General features: G+C 38.9%; 1 protein-coding gene across 5 annotated transcripts in view; it reads left to right on the top strand.

Annotated features, from left to right (window-relative positions):
* MID1 (midline 1) overlaps window positions 1-20,817 on the top strand; it is a 328,111-nt gene that overhangs the window by 110,860 nt on the left and 196,434 nt on the right. The gene's annotated exons all lie outside the window — the stretch shown is intronic.

Raw genomic sequence — 20,817 nt, 5'->3', positions numbered from 1 at the left:
AACTCAGACAGACAAAAAGGAGAAGTTTTATTTGGGAGATGAATCAGAAAATAAAGGAAGAGGTTTCTTATGTCTCCATCTAGACATCCTTGTAGCTAGAAATGTCTAGAAGTTATAAATTATATTACCTGCCAGTGCAGATCATAGAAATTATTGATGAAAATGACCCATGAAGTCTCCTCAATCTGTTCCTCTGCAATGCAGTATTGTTCTTCACATCTTTTCAGCTTCTTTGTCCTGACCTGCACTGTATTGTTTCTTACATGCTTCATTAATGGGCTATCTCCCACTCCTCTTGAGAAACTGTCACAAGTCTAATAGAGCTCACTGTCAAGAATTCTTTTATTAATATTTAACTTATAATTTCCTTTGTTTGATTCGGTCTTACTACTCCTAGTCACTATTCCTCCAATTTTAAACAACTCTTTTCCTCATCAGATGAACCACTACTGGGAAGTGTTCTGAATAGGCAGTGATAAAATCAATTTTACTTTATTTGAGAATATGTTATCTATCATCAATTGATTGAGAATCACAGGAATTTAAAGAAACCAATGAAAGAAATAGCATTCGTTTATAGACTTATTATAGGGAAGGATAACATTTTAAAATGTTGCATCCGATGACGTGAGCTGTAGCTCACGAAAGCTTATGCTCAAATAAATTTGTTAGTCTCTAAGGTGCCACAAGTCCTCCTTTTCTTTTTGCGGATACCGACTAACACAGCTGCTACTCTGAAACCTGTCATTTAAAAACCTGTTAAGTCCTACAGTCTTTTAGGATAAGAGGATTTTAAGGGTATGGGTGCCTAACTCCCTTACGTGCCTTTAAGGCAATTTTCAGCAATAGGTTTCAAATAAACAAGAACTGGCTGCTCTCAAGCCAAAAGAAAAAAGTAATTAACATATGTATTCAATATACAGTGGTCACCATTTAAAAAAGATCGACATTATCGACAATTGCTATACTGCAGTATCTGAGTTACTACCATTATTTCTTACTCTATTCTAATGTAAGCATTTGTAGAATCACTGGGGATCTAGGTGCCACAGATACCACACTGGTAGTGAAAATGTCTATTAAAATGGGTAAAGATATGAAACTCTTAAAATACTTTTATCATAGAACACAGCTACATAGTTTGGACACACCTAAGCAGTTCCTTCTGGTTCCGGAGGTATTCTGTGGTCTTGATGGTATTCTGTGTTTTAAGTGTAGGGAATATCTTTGGAAACCTTTACTATCTCTAAATCTAGAAGGAACTTTTGAATTGGGCACTCTGCACATTGCAACACTTTATCCAAACTGGAATTCTGTCCTACCCTCTGAAGTCACCTTTGTCACCTCTACTTACTCTCTCTAGTGTTTTTATTAGACAGCCCCATTATTATTATTCAGCCTTTCCACTCATGTTACTGTATTTCTCTCCATCTGATATGAGACTTGAATCATCTGTTTTTCATGGACAGCTAATGACAATTTCAATTATTATTACTAAACCACATTGCTGACAGATTGCTTTAAAATTAACATAACACTGAGAGACTCCCAACAAATTGCCAAACTTTTGTAATAGTACAAGCACTTGAAGTAGTAAATTTCAATTATGTAACATGTTAACAGCAAGAAATATGTACTTTTATAAGCTAATTTCCCATATACAAATCTAATTTCCAGTGGTCTATTTTCATCAGTTTTAGTGCACTATTTTTTCTGAGGGTTTTGACTCTTGGAGATTAATGCAGCCAACAAAAGGAACAAGCCAAAACAGGGATGAAGCAGTCTAAGAGCAGTTTCTTCCCAAGATGTAGAAATGCCATGTGTCAAAATGAATGAACAATATTATGTTGAATAATTGGAGACTACCCAGGGCCAAACGGTTTTAGGTTCTGGTCATTTACATGACATTAATATAATGTGCTCCTGTAAAGACATTTCACCAGCAGCAGATTTACATTACACTGTTCCAGATGTTTAGTGCACTATCATAAACAAAATCTCCTTATTAATATGTAAGATGTTCCAGTTGTCATCTTTGTTGTTGTTTCATATCATCCAAATTGCTGTAAATTTTCTTCCCCATCTTTTTCTCTCTAACTAAATCTTTTTTTTGGGGGGGTGGGGAAGGAAATAAACATGGAAATTATAGTTTTTTACTTAGTTGGAAAAAAGCAAACACATGGGAGAGCTGAATTATATGCCAAATGTGGGAATTCCAACCACAGAAGTTGCATTAACTTCAATGGGAATTTTTTACTTTTATTTTTAAATGTATATTGTCTCCATCATCATAGCTGTTTTAAATTCTGTAAATTCACCCAATCAGACAACTACAAGTATTGCCAGCAACTGATAAAAAAGAAACACATTTGTGCCTCTCCCAGGGGTCATTGAAAAATAATTCCCCCAGCCGGTCACAATCCTCATTAGGGAAAAACATATTTTAAAAGTTATTGTGCATTGTGTTCTAAAAGCCATTAAACTGGTAAATCACAGTAGAAAGTCATCTCTAGAGCTGAGAGTCCTTGGTTAATAATTCTAATTAATTAGCGCTTCCATACTGCTTTTCAAATATTAACTAGTCCACATGATGTACCCCCACTTTACCCAGGAGGAAATGGAAGGCGGAGGAGTTCAATGATTTGCTCAGGGACCACAGAGGGTGTCATTTACAGAACCAGGATCAGAACTCGGGAGTGCTTTTCTCCTAGTGCAATGATCAGATCACTACACTTTTGAAGATAAATCTCTTTCCCCTTATCAAAAATGCTTTCTGGATCCTATCTTTGAGATACACTGGGAGAGAAGATCTGGGTTTGGTGAAATGAAGGCACAGAGATTTGAACTGCATTATGGGTGATCAGCAACACTTCTATTAAATTGGGTGTATATAAAAATTATTCACCCTATAGAGAAAATGGAAAGATAGGCTCTTTTCTCTGTATGTTAGTTGTATTCTAGTCATGTGTCTGATTCTTAACACTATACTATATGTTATGTATATGTGATAGTCAACTTCTAGAGATCTGGGAATTGAAATAATATTACTAAAGTATTGTTGAATTGGGAAAGGGGAAAAAATCAAGAGTTCTATGAGTTGTAAAAAAAACAGACCAGGAAAGAGCCCACCAGCTGTGCGATACTGTTCAGTGTGAAAAATGTGCTTTAATTCTCTCTCTTTTCTGTAGGAGATCATTAGAGGGTTTTACAGTCTTTCCACATCAGTACAAGAGACATTCTGTAGCTTGGTGTGTGTCTATGAATTTGGAAGATATGCACTCCAAAGGGGTACTGCTGTTTGTTTATCTTATTAAGGTTCTGCATGTATTTCTGCAGAATATCTAGACTGTCTCTTATAGCTGGAACTGCCTGTGGTGATAAATTGGATGCTGAATCTTTGCACCTGATGCCATGCAAAGCTATAAATTAGTTATGGGCTAGCAAGATAGAATCCTAAATGTTTCCATTTCTCATAGCGCAGCTGACCCTGGAGGTCACCAAGCAATGAATGGGCAAAAAACTTGACTTGTTAGCAAGAATACAATGAATTATTTACACACATGTGAACATTTGACATTAGCATCTTTTGAATTAGAAGGCTTTGCTGTGCTTCTTTTATTTTTGCCCTCAAAACTATATAGTTGGTAAAAATGGGATTCGGCGTTTGGCTCATTTAAAACCAGAAAATATACACAAAACAAGTTATAGCATAAAAATGGGGGATGTGTGTTAGGAATTTTTGGTGAACAATTTAAATGTTTTTAAAGGATCTAAGATTAGACTATTTTATGTCAAAGCTACAGCATTGAAGAATGGGCAGTGGTTACTTAACTGTACATATGGTCGCTTAATATCCCTATACATTCAAAACCAGTGTAAGATTAATAAATATAGTGAATGCTGTGGGTTAAACACAAAGAACAGGGGAAAAACCCACCTCCCAGTACAATTCCCATTGGGAAATCTTCAGTGAAGCTCAGCCAGGTGGGGTTTCCACTTGTTTTTCTCATTTACACTGCCGTGCTCTATTCATCACAACACCAGGGTCACTTTTCATCCATGAAAGCTCCTTGCTAAAGTATGGGTTTTGTAAATAAAGCCTTGCGTCACTGACAAAAAAATATAGATCACTAGGTACTCCAATATATTGAATTTGTTTTAAAGTCTGAAAAGTTTATTCCTGTAGTGGAATATTTTAAGGCACCCTTGGTAGGGAAAATTTTCTTTTTAATGGCAAGTAACCTTTACAGGCCCTTCATGGCTATAGAACTGTTGTTTTGAACACGAAGGGGCTTAGAACTGCTGCAGTACGATACAGGAATTTTAGTATGATTGCTCCAAGGTGAAAGCATTTTTTTCCACTATATGAGCAATTCTAAAACATCAAGGTCCATGTTCTGCTCTCAGATACATGCCCAAGAGATCCAATGGCTACAGGGAGAGCTGCACATGTATAGCTAAGGGGCAGTATTTGGCTCTGAATGTTAACGAGGCTAGGGGAGAATAGACTTTGGTTTTGTTTAGCTCCTTTCCTACTTGGCACAGCTCAAAGCTACTTACAAAGAAGTAAATGAGATACTAGCAGTGTGATGACTGCAGAGGCAAATGAAGCAGCCATGAGATGCTCAGTAGTAGCTCTCTCGCTCTCTGGAAAAGTAGACCCTGGTTTATGTTGAGAAAAGCAATACTGGCTAGTAACACTGGGGTTATCCTGGTTTTTTTTCTGAAAGTGCCAATGGATCTTTAATAGTATCGGACATCCACCAAAGAATTTAATGGCTCAAAACTATGGACTTTCCCCCCTTCTCCTTATAGTGTTGCTCTAAGCGCTACAGTAACTTGCAAGCATCAGATGTGAAATACTAAATGCCTTCTCCAGCTCAGTGCTCCAGTTTCAAAGAACAGTGTTTATGGGGGTGGAGGGCGCTGAGAGCCACTGAACCAAACAGGAAACCCTGGATATGATGGAATCCATTTCAAGCCAATGGTGCAGCGGCACCGTCAGCAGCCCTAGTTCCAGCACCTATGTACAGGAAATTTGTTTACTTCACATGCGTGTTCTGTACAGCAGGCTGTGTGCATTCATTCTAAGCAATGACCGTAAACAGCTAGGCACCAAGTTAAGCCGAGTTTTCATATAGCTAACTTAGGCCCCAATCCTGCAATGAGCTCTGTGCAGGTGGGGGCTCTTGCACTTGCATGGAGCTCATTGCAAGCTCAGGACATTAGATGTACCCGTGCAAGTGTTGATATGCTATGCTATTCCCACACAAATAATCGTCTGCTTCAGAGAAGGAGGCTTTGGATTCATGGGAAATGCCTGAATACCGTCTACAGGCTGATGTTCTTGACACTACCACTTTAACAGCCTTAAGAGGTGCTGACCTTTCAATCTTTGATTCTAGTGCCAAAGAAGGAAGTCACATATGCGTATGATTTTTCCCCTCAAATTCTTCTGTTCATAAGCACTGTTGCAGTGGTTGCATAGTTTTTACAACTTGGAATATTTTAAATACATAGCACTGGCACACATCAAAGGGTGGTTTGGATGACTGTACTTTGAGAGCACTTCTGGAATGATGTATTCCATATTTTCACCGTATAAAGGATCTGGGCATCTTATATGTCACTGAGCAACAAGAAAGGCAGGCTCCATTCTTCGGCAGTGCCAGGAACTACTTGCTTTTGTAGACAGGGAGGAACATCTTTTGGGATGCAAGTGGGCAAATTTGTGGAAGGGGATCTGAGGTCATGATAGTAATAAAAATGGATATATGTACTATCCATGCTCTTTTATACATAATCTTTCAAATCTGGCAAGCCTTCAGTAGTTACTTAGCCACACTACCCTCCCTTCCTTTATACCTATATCCATAAAAAGACACAATAAAATAGAGAACAGCATCTTTAACATTTTCTGCCTAATGCTCTCTTTAAAATTGGTATAAACAATGCTGGCTTTGGAACCCCAGCTGGTCTTAAATTGTTTAATAGCTTGCCAGCAGCATGCCAACCTCAACTTTGTAGTCTGTGGGACAAATGCTGCTTGCCTAACTCATGTAAGTAGTCTATTAACCTGTGGCCCTGGGCATCTGACATTGCCATGGTAAATTTTAGAAAAGATGATATCTAAGCATTTAAAGATCTTCAGGACTCCGTTATACTCAGAGAAACATCTATTTTTCTTTTTTAAATTGAGCTACTTGTCTTTGAAGTGTAGTTTCTCCTAGAATGACGGTGACAGATTTTGCATTAGGGTGCAATCTACCACAAGGGCTAAGAGCCTACCTGATCCTAAACGCTCTTATGAGGCACAGCCTTCGGGTGCAGGGGCAGAAAATTCATTGTTTGAAGTAATGGTAGGCATTATCTTCTGTGCCTGATCCACAGGATGCGTGAGCCTGTTACAGCACTCTGCTGTAAAGATTGGCTCTTTAACTCAAGCTGTAGTTGCTTTCAATCCCTGGTGTTTTAGCAATGATCATACATGGAAGCATTTACCTGCTCTCGTCTCCCACATCCACAACATTGCCAGACCCACACAGTCAAAATTCATGTTTCAGGTCCAGCAGCACACTCCATACAAGGTGATATATTCTTGTTTATGATCCTTTCTAAGGACTGTTTTACAATACTTAATTATTATGTGAGTTCTGTTACTATTCTGTTTGTTCTGCACAGCATAAAGCAAAAGGTCAAAACACATTTCTTCAGGTCTGGAAAGCCAAGCAGTTGTTTTTGCACCAGAAAAGGAAGACTTTAAACTTTTACTGGAAAAAGTCACCAAGCGGAAGAAAGTGAAACTGCAAAAGCATGAAACTGCAAAAGCAAACTTAACGAGCTAGCTAATACAGAAGGAAAAGGACAGTACTGAGAAGTACATGTCTTTTGTGCAAAGCTGAAAGTAAACCAGCATTTCTAACATGATTTGGGGGTCACTGCTTAAGAAACACACACATCAGAAAATATGGATTTTTGCAGTTAGACATGAAGTATGCTGCTGCTATGGCTGCCAGATATCATCAAAGACATCCTAGTGGGAGAAGAGAGAATGGTGCCTAGTTGTAAAGTGAGACTGCCTATAGATATTGATCTGAAGTCAGCCAGAAACAGAAAAAGGAAATACATTTCTTCCCTCAACCCAGCCATAAGAACAGCTTATAGGCCAGTTCTGTTTTCTCCACCTTGCCATTTACTTAGGGTCAGTGTCTCGGGGCTGCTCTAACTGCCACTGGGGTTGGGCTGGCACAGAATCAGAGAGCTTGTAACTGAGAAGAACTTGGATTCAGGGGAAAACTGAGCATCCTTTTTTTGGTCCAGATTTTAAATTGTTTGGACAAACCATATGTGCCGACTCTGTGAGTGCTCCGGGGCAGTTAGATAGAGGTTTTTAATGAAATAATTGTTACCTGACACTTTTTTCCTTAGGAAATAATAAGTTTAGGCCTATTTCTCCACTGTCTTGCACCTTGGCTACAGGCTGCAAAGTCTGGCACCCATCACTAGGATTTATTTTTCTCTCCCTAAGTAAACTATCAGCATCCCCAGCCCAAGAGCTTTGATGTGGATAAACTGCCAGATTTCCACTCAAGAAACACAGCTTCACTGTAAACACACCTTTGTTTGCAGTGACAAGTATTTATGTGTGTGTTGCACCATCTCTCAGCTGTGCTTGTTTTCTCCACTTATATCAAAGAGCATGTAAGCAGTGAAAGGAAGCAGGGCAAAGTGAACCCGAGGATCCATGAAGCACAGAGCTGGCAAGAACCAGCTACTGAGCCTGATAGTGTCTCTTTGAACTACGTGCCTATAATATTATAGGTCCTGATCCAACTATCATTGATATCAAGTACAAAACTCTAGGAGCGGCTCTTGTAAGAGCAACTAAAATCTGGCTCTGTGTGTGTGTGTATGCATGCATGCATGCGAGACAGATTCCTCAAATGCAGTGTATACTTTATTCCTAAACATTTCAAGAAACTATTTGGCCTTTGACATTAATGACATGACATAAAATGTGTTAATAATAGCATAATAGTTAATCTTTGCAAGAAAAATAAGCGCATCCTTCAATACTTGCCATACTCCTAGATCAAATGCATCCCTACAGACTATTAATGCCAGATGAAATCTGAAGATGTAATATAACATGAGTTGAATAAAATGTGTTGTCCTTTGTTACTCAGTTCTTTCAAGGCTAAGAAGTAACAGAACACAGGATATCAACTGTTTATTTCTCAGTAGCCCTGTTCTTGCACATTGTAACTGTGCCATCTTCTGTTTTGCCATCCTTTTCGCAAGTGTCAGCACCCTGCTGAAGCTCTGTTGAATTATTATGGCAAGTGTGGCTCATTAACTTCACCCTAGAAATAAGGAAAGTATGAACCGGTTGCCGAGGAAGAAGAAGCTAGTGAGTTCAGTTGAGAGCTGTGCAAATAACTGATTTTTCAGTTTGCCAGCTGAATCACAAAATCAGAAAAAAAAATAGAATTTTCTGGCACAAAGTCAAAAAACAGTTTTGGGTGGAATGAAATGTTTCATTTCATTTTCAAGATTTTTAATCTTTTATTAGTAACATTGAAACAAAATTTGAAACAAAGTCATTTTGCATCCAAAAATCAAAACATTTCATTTCAAAAATGTCAGCATGAAGTGTTCTATTTTTTTCAGATTTTTTGGGTGGGGGAAGTTGAATGAAACAATTTGGTGAATTCAACACAAATTCATGAAATGTTTGAGTCAATCTAAATCTGCATTTTACAGTGAAACAAAATTTTGGCCAAAAAATGTCACCCACCTCCAGTAAAGATATAGGAACTCCTGGGAGAAAATATTATGAATAGCTAAGATCAGGGAGGAAGCTTAGGCTGAAGTTTGTTTTGGTGGTTGTGTTTTTAGTTATCAATACAATCAGACTTCAGTAGGAGAATGAGCTTGGGCACTAACTCAAGGTCCACATGCGTTTCTGGAAACAGGGTAAGGATTCAGCCTGTTTACACACATGAACAATATGAGCCATATTATTCATAAAGGGATAGGAATGGGATTTCTGGTTGCAATCCCCTTTCACCAGTAGCCATTGTTCATACATCTAAGGAGAAACAAACAGCAGAAATTGAGAAAGCTCAGACTGGAATCATGATCCATTTCATTATGGATTTATTTACCTTTTGAAAGAGTGTTGGGGTGCATAATAATTATTATAATTGCCCTGTCTTCACCGAGTAACTATAGAAGGTAGCTGTCAACGCATTGAGCTGTGTTCTTCTCTTTCATGTTAGAACATGCTGACATGCTTTCGAAGTTTCACTTTGTTTGACTTAAAGTTTGCTGGTTGGCATAACTGGATGCCTCTTATTAAAACAAAAAGAAAATCATGATCTGACATAAGGTAGAAAAAATATTAAAATGCACAAAATGATTGGACATCTACAACTTAAACTCTCCCAATTCAAGTATATCTGAGGCTGATACTGTGTTGTTCTTATCCCCTTTATGCTGACTATCAGGATATCGTGTTGCTGTAGGCTAATGTGGAATGCACAAGTGCCTTACTGGTCAGAGTTCAAAGGTTTCATCATATTTTTGCAGCCAGAAAGCTGGTCCCAAGCACAGTTCCTTTATCCCAAGGGGCCAAACTTCTATGCTGGGAAAAACTTACCACAAATCTGAAGCATGCAAAGTCTTGCAGGCTCTTAAACTTGTAACTACAGAAAAATTACAGAGTAGAGACTTCAAAGTGATAGTACAGTTGGAGTATGTTGTGTAACATAAAATATTCCCAGTGGACATTGGTGGGGTACCTACTTAATAATTCCAACGTACTTTAAAAAATTACAATTTGAAACTCTTGTCTTTGTTTGCTCATACAAATAAGTTCCTTTAGCCTATGAAGACATATTTAGAAACTGAGATTCCAAGTTGTTTTTCATTAAAATAGCAGAGTATTGGGTGGGTTTGTTTTCAAGAATTTATAGAGCTGCCTGTCTTATTTGTTCCTTTTTAAGTGATTGTGTTTGCTTATCAAGTTTAAGAAACTAGAAGCAATTGAAAATAAAGACCTTTATTTTTCTTTTGAGTAGCTGAAATATCACTATGATATCTATGTGTGTGTGAAACTGATCTCGAGCCTGGATTGAAAGGAATCCCATAGTCTTTGCAATTCATTTCTGGGCCATCCTTCAGCAAAGTCTGCGAATCATTTTTGATTATGCAAACGTATGTGTTGTTTGGGCAGCAGGGATGAAGTGTGCTGGGGATTCTTGTGATGTTTATTATTGGCCACCAGAGGCTGCTCAGGGTCCACCATACTCATTTCACGGAGGATTAGAGTCCTAGTGGTAAAAAGAACAAAAGAGGTCTTGCTCTGCCATCTCTTTGAACTGGTTTCTCCTATAAAACAAATACATTCCTTTGAGGTCTGGTCTTTGTAGCAATTAATTAATTACCTCAATAAAGAACCATAGAACAACAATTCCAGACTAACTAATGACAGTCCCATCCTTTACTCCTTTATTTTTCCTCTAGCTTCTTCCTTCACCATTTGCAAAGAAAAAGTATTTTTTTCTGCAATCTCCCAATTAATTTCACTTATTTTCCTTATGTTTGTGATGTTAACATTTTTTAAAATGTTAATAATTTAATTTTTATATTTGCAAATTCTTGTTCTTTTCTCTTTTGCACTTTCTACATTTCCCCTTCTTCTGTCTACATTTTTTCATAGCCATCTCCACTTACACGTTTCCTCCAAAAACTTTTTATTTCATAACTTTACAATCCACTTTTTTCAGACCTTTGAATAAGTGACTAAAAACTGAAGCTGGTAACATGATCAGTGGTTTGATAACCAAATAGCGCACTGCCAAATGGAAGCTATGTCATAGGTTTGGAAGTGCATACCTCACCGAGGGCTTCTGTTGCTTAGCATTACAATTGCTGATTTCACTAGCACTATCAAAGCACACTTGAAGACCAACCATGACTAATTTACCACTGCTAACTACATCACAAAAATGATTCTCTGAATGCTTATTATTGTATGTACAGATCTCCTTAATATCTGTATGTATACCATATGTGCTTACTGTTGTTGCAGTGTGAATTTAGGGTTTTATGAAGTGATAAGCCACGTATTAATAGTTTTAACAGAAGGCACACTAGTTGTTAACATGGTAACACCTTGCCAGAACAATGTTATATCCATTTTTTATGCTAGAAATAGGCTAGCTGCTGGGCTTTAAAATATGTAATATGAGTGCATATTTAGCACTTGCATCTGGTCAATATATTATCTTCCTCAGTCTCTTGGGCTATTGCTAGTAGTGGTATAAAAATGTGCAGCCCTAGACTTAATATTAATCCATTTCCCAGTAATTTGGGAAACAATATGCAAATATCGACCTCAGCACCGCAAACACTTTAGCACTTGCCTAACTTTACTCATGTGCATAGTCCCATGGATTTGAATGGGCCTACTCACATGAGTAAAATTACCAAGTATTCGAGTGTTTGCAAGATGGGCCATGGCTTGGAGGAATAATTTTCTTTGTTCTTGCAAGAATCATTAGATTAGGGGTGAAATCCTGGGCCTATTCAAATCAATGAGAGTTGTGCCATGGATTTTAACAGGGCCAGGATTTCACTCATAACTTATTAAAGTAATTTCACAATTTGAAAATCTCCCTCCCACATATTCCTAACATACCCACCAAGCTCTAATCTTTTATCTGTAATTTGATAAATTTTAGGGATTAGGCAGTGAATTGCCAATGTAGCTTACATGGTTCCAAAACGTTATGATATTTGGATCATCAGAAAAAAAACAGGGAAGGTTCTCATGTCTTCACTTTTCAGAGTTTTTTAATAAACCAGATAAAATGCAAAATTAGCATGAAATCAGCATTTTCAAACTTCTGTTTAGTAGCATTGTTAAGAAGATTGACAAGGATAAAATTCAGGTTAAATTGCCAAATAACTTGTCTTTCCAGTAACTCCTTTAAACTTGCCATTCCGAGGAGGGAATGCATGAAAGCATTTACCCGTGAGTAATACCTTATTAAACTGTCATGATTTAATGTGACACATTTTTCTCTCAATTTGCATGCCTGATAATAAACTTCCTAAATATCAACTTCAGGACCACTGGCAAAAAAAGTAACCCAATCGAAATAAATGTTGGATCAGCATTGTGGGACAACTACAATGCCCCATGTGAATACAGGACAAAGGGCTTAAGCCATTAAAAACTATATGGTCCATTGCCATGCTAATGTTGAGTTCTTTGTGCAGAATGGGCTTGTTGCCTTGTAAACACATTTCCATGATTCATTAAATCCTGTGGAATAACCCCCACCACCCAACAATTCCAGTACAATGGAGCAGTCATTTTTAGATTTAATTATGAACAGGCAACACTGAGCTGACTAACTTTCCCACTTTTGCTGAAGGACCAGTGTGTCTACAGACCTTTCCTTTAATTAACAGTATAAACATTTTAGAAATCCATTACTTTTTTAAAAAGAAAGAGGGGGGTGGAGGGACGTCTTAAAAATAATAAGGGTGCATAAATGAATGCCATTCGGGGCACTAATATTTCATTCATCAAGTTGCACTGGTTTTGCACATCTATTTAGTATTCAGTTTAATAGAATATAGTAACCATAGTAACCAATGCATAAAGGGATATGCAACTGCTTCAGACTCTGCAACGTCTTCTTAATGAAACGTGAACCACATGCCATGTTAATGTCTAAAACAATTTTGTTGATACTATCAATTGGAAAAAGCTACAAGGAGAGATTATGGATAAAATCCTCAAGAATCCTGACCTTGCATTATATTTTTTGCCTTTTAATTTAAACATTGATTTCCCCTTGCCCATTTATTTGTGTTATGTATTCCTGGAGTAACCAGTGAGAGTGTGGGTGTAGTCTGCAGAGGGCATTTCTGCCATTTTAGACTCTGCCTGGCAGGCGCCTCCCTTTCCTTTGCAGCTTCAAAGATGCACTGGGGTGAGGGTCTACTCTTGTGGTGTTTAGAAAATGGGCACGACAGCCATGTTCTCCTGCTGTGTCATTCTGAAACCTCACAGGGGCTCCAAACAGTAGCTGCCTGCTCCTGCAAGCCTCTCCCTGCTCATCCCACAAGACAGTACTTCAGCCCCTTCCACTGTAGCCTGCTCCTTTTCCACTAGTTTAGGAACTGCACAAGACGGGTGGATGGCTGTCACGTGGGGCTCCCAAGCTGCACAGGAGCCCTTGAGCAAATGCTACGGAGCCACGTTTGAAATGATAATTTCTTCTAAGGTTTTCATCCAAATATGAGTTTCCCTCTTTTTTTTTAAATTTTAACTGAATGTGAGATGCAATAGTTTTACGTTTTCACTAGGGCTATGTATTTAAAACTAGGTCTATACAATCAGTGGTATGATTCTGTGATTCTAAATGGTTTCATAATCAGTGGACATGGCTGCACAATTCAGTGCAACTCTGCTGCACAACTTGAGAGATCTTGGTGCATAGTTTAGGTCTATGCCATGCAGTACAAAGCTCCCAGACCTTAATCTCATAAAGTAGACATCTCATTGCTCACAAGTCAATGGGAGATTTGGGTGCACAAGGTATGCAGGGGCAATAGGATCACTGCTTTATACCAGCTGAGTGGGTGGAAAGAGGCCTTTATGTAAATGAGAATTAGGCCCCTACAATTTAGTTATAGTTATGGAAAGAGAGAGAGGGAGTAGTAAAAAAAAAAAAAAAAAAGCCTGTTGAAGAAGGTATTAAAAAATGTGACAGTATGTGAGAGAAAGGGTGGCCACAAGCATTAAAAATTGCATACAATGGCATACGGGGCATACGCTAAACTACCCTTATGGTGAAATATAATGTAACAGGCATTTCTGTGCTTCTCTTTTACTGCTGTCAGTGAATAGTGATTGTACCTGACGGGAGTGCAGTGTAGGCAGGAATTTGAACATCTGGGTGTTCCAGCAAAGAAACACAAGCAGTCATGAAGGGTGTTCCACACCTGTCCGTTTCTGTGGCTTTGGATAGTGAAATGTCAGAAGCTGATTGAATAAACTGGGGAAAAAAGAGAAGCATTAATGAAAGCACACTGATATAGCCTTTGTTTTGTGCCTGCCTGCATATTGCACAAGCACTACCTGTATCAGCCTTCACAGTTTTAACTTACTGGAATGGCATCAAAATAATGGCACGTCACATAAAAATATCATAGTTTTACAAATCAATAGTTCAGTCTTTTTTATGTGTGTGGCTTAAAAAAAGAAAAAGAAAACAATCAGAAAATCTGAATGTAAAACAGCATTGCCAGAAACCTAGGGAAGTACATTATCTTTGTAGCCACTGTCTTTTATTACCAGCAGCATTTAACAAAAAAGAGAAGCCTACAGAGGAAACACATCTGGAAATGTGTCCTAAATAAAGTAAAAATTCTTTTGGGAAGTGGTAAGCCTATACTATATGTCTGTAATTAAAAGAAATGAGGTATGGTTGCTCATAAAAAACATCTGAAAACAGTTTAAAGGTTAAAAAGAGGGCTCCCTGGCATAGATAGAAGGGTAAGAACTGAACAGACCAACTCACTCCTCGCAGGGTGGTGCTCACTGTTAGACAACTTAAAAGTGCAATTTAATGTTTCAACTCATTCCTTACTTAGCTGGCATGTAGGTAAATAATTTTAAGTACTAAACAATGCCACTAACAAGAAGAAAAACAGCATTTGTGTGATAGGGAGGACTCTGAAATTGTTTCTTTCTTATTCATAATAGTGTATGACTAATGTTTAGAGACATCAGTCCATGTCCTTGTGGGTTACTTCATTAAATCCTTAAGGCCCGTTCTGTTTTCATCTAAGGCTTCTGTTTTTCCTCTTCTACAAAGCAAGAACAAGGATGCTTTCTGCTGGGTTTCCCTAAAAAACATATTGGGTAATCAGCCCCGAGAGTCACAGATGACAGTAACTGAAGCAAATTCAGGGGTACTGCAGTTATATGGGACTGGCTTTGATGTAGGGTTGCTAACCCTCCAGATTAATCTTTAATTAAAAATTATGTAATGTGATGAAACCTCCAGGAATATATCCAACCAGACTTGACAACCCTACTTCAATGACGAATCTGAGGTGCTGTCCTGACAATTACAAACATCAGAAATTTATTCAAGCCAGATCCTGAGGCATTTATTCAGGTAATCTCTCATTGATCAGCAAAATCTAAGGACTTCTAGATTTTTGTCCACTGTATTTTTGCACAGATTTGATCATGCTAATATGACACCAAAACAGTCATATTAACAGGTTCCCTATTTAGCTAAATGTTTAGCCCAGCTCTGTGTGTGTGTGTGTGTGTGTGAATTTAAGTGTATTAGAGCATCATGATAAAAAGCTCCGAGCAACAGTGGAAATATCTAATCTGGGGTGTCTTGATACTTAAAGATATTGGACTCCATCAGTAATTTTTTATCTTCTCATTTTGGAAATATTTTGGAAAATATTTGCATATTTAACTATATAGGGCCAGCTTGTGTAAATTAACATAGTTTCATTGATTTCATTAGAACTATGTTGATTAAACCCATGAAGGATTTGACCCATATGGTTTATTTCTATATTTATTAGTGGTTACTGGAAAAATTCAATGAAATATAAGAATGGAATACTGCACATTTTTGGGAGGGTGATTCCCTCCCCCCCTATTTTCAGGTCAACTTTAATATTTATACTTGCAAAACTCTATGTATTTTTCTTATCAATGCCATGTTCTTGGGATATTTTTGGCTCCCTACAAGCTTTTAGGTCAAGTATTTTATGATGTTTCTTTTGGAGGTTATTTATGTATTCTGTTTTTGTTGTTGCCACTTGAGAATTAAAGAGAGTACTTTGTATTCTGGACATCCCAATCTTCCTCTGGCTGTTGGTTTAAAAATCACTGAGGAAAGGGCATATAAAACCTGCTTGTGGAGAATTGAAACCACGTTAATTTGAGTGTGAAAAGTAGCGCTGTCTGCCTGAAATGTGAAGGATTAGGTGATTACTCATTTGTGAAAAATAATGGGCCTTTATTCCCCTAAATTATTTATATCTAAAATCAAAGGCAATCTGTTAGTGATAGACTTCACATCTCGAGATGATGATGATTGTTTGTAGTATCAATCTTAACGGTCCTTTTTCAAGCTTGGCTTTTTTTTTGTTTTTTAAAACATGTGCTGGGTCAAATTCATACCTGGTGTCAGCATAGCTGGTGCAACTCTATTACTCCATTCTGATGAAGGACCAGATCCTGGGGCGAGGCCTGGCTGTATCTGGCGCAGCTCAGGATGGGGACAGAGTGTGCCCCTGATCTTGGGGCTGGCTAGGTTACTTTAATGTATAGTCACTTCCCTTGGCCCAAAGGGGCCATTATGGCAGTTGGCAATCAGATGGGTGTAAAGAGGCCCTGGTTCCATCTGTATTGCCCTGGCCCCACACCCTGTGCTATTAGCAGGTAGCAGCTCTGTGCCATCTGAGAATTGCTCTATGCCAGAACAATTGTTCAGCAGCTGAGGAAGCCAGCTATAGAACAGCTTTGTACCTGTTCCACCAGTTCAAATCCACCTGGTGTACTGGAAAATTGGACCTGAGTTTGGATCAAATTGTATGTACTGGGAAACAAAATAAGCTGTCATAGACCAGATACTTTATATGACGTATTAGGCATGCTAAAAATAAGATCACATACAAACATCTGGCCACAGTGTGGCTGAATCAGATTTTTTTCATGTGACATTTGGCAAACAAATTAGTTTGATTATATAAGGTAACAGTGTGCTCCCTTCCTTTCAAAGTATATAACTTTCAATCTATCAACACAGAACTAGCCTCTGTCAGATCACAGTAATCAGGGCTGATTTGTCTATTATCCCAAAAAAGTAACTGCCTCAACAAGCCTGCTCTTACTGCTGTACAGTAACTCTCAACCTGCCAAGGCCCAAATGTATGACCTTGGCCTGTACACTGGGCACAAAAAAGAGTCACAACAGAATAGCTAAGGAAGGAAACTGAGAAGACGTGAGATTAATTTATAGAATGTATGTTGTTTCCATAGTTTAGTTTTAAGACTTAGCATAGCTGATGTCAGTAATTATGGATTCACTAGTGACTCAATACGTAAGACAGTGTTTCCACTTTAAGTGCAAACTGTTTCTCATGCAGGAAGTCTCTGCTCTGATAATTTGTTTTGGAAAGTATGAGGGTAATTAGGGCAGGGTTAACTGGATAAGCCATTTTGAGGTCTGAGACTTAGAACAATTTTTATGACGTGAAAAACCAACACAGTTTCAACCTATTTTCCCCTCCCCTCATAACTTTACAAGTCTTGTTATAAAAACTTCAAACTTGTCTTTTGCACTAATTCTCATTAGCCTAACCCCCAGTACTATTGAAATCAGTTGGAGTTTGCCAGAAATGGGATTTGTCCCAATGAAAAATAATGCATAGCCTGTTTTTACCAACTTGCAGTGCAAATGTGTTTCATGATTAGGGACTGATGTTTCATACATAATATATTCAGTACAGACCCGTTTACACGCAAATCCGCTTAATGCGCGGTAGCACCAATGCTACCTATTTAACACGCGAGACTCTTTAACACACGGTAGTTATATAGTAATATATATACACTACATTAGAAAATTTTAACCATAGGCCTGATATAATGGCAGAGGGCAAGCATCAGCGTTCCTAAACCGTAGAAGAAGAGTTAGCTGCAATAGATCGAGTAAATAGCAGAGAAACCCAGGCCAAAGTTTCAAAAGATATTGGGATTGCCGAATCTACTCTCCGAGGCTGGCTAAAAAAACAAATCTAAACTGAATGGCTTTGTACAAAATATCGATTCTGCCACGGGGCTTAAGTGAAAACGTGTGTGCTATTCAGCAAACCCACAGCAGACAAAGCCATGCACACGGGGTTTGCTCAGGAAAGGCTGAAAGGAATGCCGCTAAGTGAGCCAATTCTTCAAGCCCAAGTGACAAAATTTGGAAATTTAACAGGGGATGAATCATTCCAAGCCAGCAAGGGGTTTATAAGTCGTTTTAAAAAGCGTCATGGCATAGCGCAGGTATCTATTTCTGGAGAAAGCTGATCAGCCCATCAATTGGCCGCGAATGCGTTTCATCTGCTGGCGAATGACAGACTTCATAAGAAAGAAAAAAAAATACGAGCCAGAAAGAGCAGAAAATAATGGTGTTTTTTTCTAAGTGAATCATAGACACTTTTTTCAGCATGGCCCTCTTAACTCGCGGTCCGTTAACATACGGTCGTGACGGCTTGACTCCCGACATCTGCGCGTAAACGGGTCTGTACTGTATATAATAACTTTGGGGAGAGGTCTATTGAATGTTGTTAATGCTAGTCCACCTGATTACACTAGAAAGTGACTCTCCAGCCCTTATTGTTGGTGAAGACAGCTTTTAAAATGTAAACCCATGAGTAGGTTAGTACACTTGTAATTAGGGGCGACTCTACCAATTTTGCCTCCCCAAGCAGTCGCTGCTGAATTGCTGCTGCCCCCAGAAGAGCGGCGGAACTGCACTGAATTGCCACCGTGGGACGTGGACGGCCGCCCCATTCTGAATGCCACCCCAAGCACCTGCTTGGAAAGCTGGTGCCTGGAGCCGACCCTGCTTGTAATAATTTTTCTTTCAAAGAGACATCTTCACAATCATCTTCAGAAAAATGTCAGGCCCACAGCCAAGCTTGCATATTCAGAGAAACACCTCTTCCCCTGTGCTGCTTGGTGAGAAGGTATGAGAAAGCAGTTCTACCACGCCCAAGGAACCAAGCTATTGAGCCTTCTCCTCCTCCTCCTCCTTGCAGCAGCCTCATGTCATCTGCAGAGGCAAGAGGGGCTAGATTTTAAATGCTTCTTCCTCCAGCAGTGGAATCTTCTTTCACTTCCCTGAAGCTGGTAAAATTGCTGTCTGTCCTCTCTGTTTCAGAGATGGAAGCAAAATAGTCCTACAGGAGGGGCAGGGAATGACATAACCCTTTCACCGATCCACGTGGCAGTGACACTTCCTCAACCTCTCAGTCATATTGTTTTATCCTTAGGGTTAGGGGCCTAGCGGCAAAGTAAATTGAAATCTGGACCCAAACCCTGATCTTTTCAAAATTGTCCAGAGTTTTAGTGTGTCCAGAGCCAAGATTTTATGTCAGGCCCATCTCTCTTGATCTTCTGTCTTTCGGGAAACTTGGAATAGGAACTTCTCCAGCCCCCTTATGTGAGTGCAGAATGTCAGAACAGCCAAGTTTTCAAAAATCCACCCTGCACTTGAGTATCCCAGGTGATTGCACTGTGTATTGACAGTTATGGACGAATCACAAACCACACTCCTTGAATATGGAAAGTTAATTGAACAGGTGATAAAATGCTGACCAGGTGAGATATTTAGATTACCTGAGTAAAATGTTTCCCCACAACATGCATCCTTATCTCTTTGGAATGATTTGTTAGTAACACCATACAGGTATTGGTTTTCAGCAAATAGGGCCATATCAATTTTTGATGCCATAATCCGCTAATTAGTCACAAAGATAAAACCTGTATCTTGTGAGAAAATATATGGATTGCCAGTCACTGTGTGTGGCATTTTAACAGATGCAAATTTCTAGAAGTCTTCTTCACCTTTCCTCTTCAACATAGGAGTTTCTACTGTATCTGTTGTTGTGTGAGAGCCCCACTGAAATGCTGGAGGCGGCTCTTAGGACTCCCTTGTTAAAATTCTGACACCAAATGGAAGAGAGTGTAGGGTGATTCCCCAGCCTTTGGTACATTTTGCCTCTCTCTGGCTACTGCTCAATCACCCTTAGCACAGCAAACTGATCTCTGGGGCTCAAATTACTTCAGAAGAGCATTTTTTTTCTTTTAGAATGCATCATATTAAACCAAAGTCCATGTTTTTAAAAGTATTTAGGTGTTGTGGTGTTCAGCATTGCAATGCCTACCTGATTTAGGAGATTGTCTCATTTTCAAAAGTTATCTAGGCATTTAGGAGCCTAAATCACATTGACTGTCAATGGGAGTTTTGGCTCCTCCGTGACTAAATCCCTTTGGAAAATTATACTTACACTCTGTAATCAGTTAGACATTGCAATGCTGAGTGCAGCAATGCCTAAATACCTTTGAAAGTCTGGGCCCAAGTATCAGGCAAAAATGTTCCCAGGGAGGATTCTCCTAGGCTTATCTACAGTTAAAGGTCTTCACATACCATATACATTTCAAATTACATTATCTGAACCCTAAGCTAGGGATATAGATATTTTTCAGGAACAATGTATACACATTTCTTTCAAAGTGCACTTAACGCACCATTCTACCCTGCAGCCACTTAGAGCTGCTCCAGCAGTGGAAAGAGTCCCTAAAAACCTCTGTAGCTGGCCAGAGGATCATTAAGTCATCCCCTCTGGCCCAGTGTAGATATCATGGTTGGGGTTTTCCTTATGCCTCTATTCACGACAGCCATGTTGGCCCGTTAAGGCCGCAAGTGAGAGCAGCCTGAATTCTTTAACTGAAGTGTACCAGTGTACAGCTTGGCCAGGGTCAAGAGAGTGGAAAGGTATCTGAGTGTGGAAAGGTACCCTGAGCTGTGCAGCGTATTCTTTGACTGCAGCAGAGGATCTGGGCCAGTATGGTATTACTTCCTGTCTCAGCTGTGCGTATGAGAAAAAGCTTTTAAATAGCAAAGCAAAGGAATAGATTCCCCAATCCTTCACTCCCATTGCTACAACATACACAGCCACGGTACACGGAGCTTATCACTG

Source organism: Lepidochelys kempii, chromosome 1 (genome assembly GCF_965140265.1).
Source record: "Lepidochelys kempii isolate rLepKem1 chromosome 1, rLepKem1.hap2, whole genome shotgun sequence".
Classification (NCBI taxonomy): Eukaryota; Metazoa; Chordata; order Testudines; family Cheloniidae; genus Lepidochelys; species Lepidochelys kempii.
The sequence above is the reverse complement of the archived record's forward strand: the minus strand, read 5'-3'. Positions and strand labels throughout refer to the sequence as shown.